Source organism: Arachis ipaensis, chromosome B03 (assembly GCF_000816755.2).
Source record: "Arachis ipaensis cultivar K30076 chromosome B03, Araip1.1, whole genome shotgun sequence".
NCBI lineage: Eukaryota > Viridiplantae > Streptophyta > Magnoliopsida > Fabales > Fabaceae > Arachis > Arachis ipaensis.
This window is the reverse complement of record NC_029787.2, coordinates 131,482,151-131,482,836: the sequence shown is the minus strand read 5'-3', so window position 1 is coordinate 131,482,836 and position 686 is coordinate 131,482,151. Positions and strand designations below refer to the sequence as shown.

At 31.0% G+C, this 686-nt stretch overlaps 1 protein-coding gene across 2 annotated transcripts in view; it reads left to right on the top strand.

Moving 5' to 3' along the window:
• LOC107631529 (DNA-directed RNA polymerase II subunit RPB7) overlaps positions 1 to 686 on the top strand; it is a 6,757-nt gene that overhangs the window by 491 nt on the left and 5,580 nt on the right. Inside the window, exons 1-2 of one of the 2 annotated variants that reach the window (XM_021119926.1) lie at positions 298 to 459; positions 563 to 577. The exons of the other annotated variant lie outside the window; for it this stretch is intronic. The gene's annotated coding sequence lies outside the window, so the exon portion shown is untranslated. Of the gene's footprint in view, positions 1 to 297; positions 460 to 562; positions 578 to 686 lie in introns of those variants that run through there. 2 annotated transcript variants of the gene reach the window in all.

Genomic DNA, 686 nt, shown 5'->3' with positions numbered 1-686 from the left:
CTGTGTTTTTCGAAAATATCGCAGGCGAATTCGGAATTAACAAAATGCTGGGCAAATTGTAATTTTATTTTAAAAAGGCAATTTATAGGCGAATTACAATTTATTTTAAATTTTTGAAAAAGTAATTTGTCGAAAGTAGTTAGATAAAAATTCAATAAAATAAATTGTAAAATTACCGATATGCAAACTAATTTGGCTATTATTTTCATGCGTGGAATTAATTTTTAAACCTATTATATTAAAAAACATATAATGATATCTATGTATGAATATGATCAAATATATTATTAAGTTGAAACTTTTTTTTTTTGTTTATCTAGTCCTAACTTGTGAATTTTCATTCTCAGTTCACTTTCACTTCGTCGGCTGCGAGGGCTTCGTCTCCATCCACCGCCCGCCACCACATCAGCACTCATCTATGTCCAATTTCCACGCTCTGCCGCGATTCTTCCTGCTGCTGTACGTTCCGCCCCTTTTAAATCTATTAAATGTGTTCCTTGATTTTCTTACTTTATTTTTATGTGTACCACAATCTGAACTATGTAATTTTTTCTTCGTATAGAAATTCAATCCATTAGTGTCCATGTTACGGTCCTGTGAGAAAAAAAATATCTAATTTAGATTTAAAATACGATAAGCTTCGATTCTCCTAAATTATGTCCTAGTTTGAATAGAATCCAGAATCC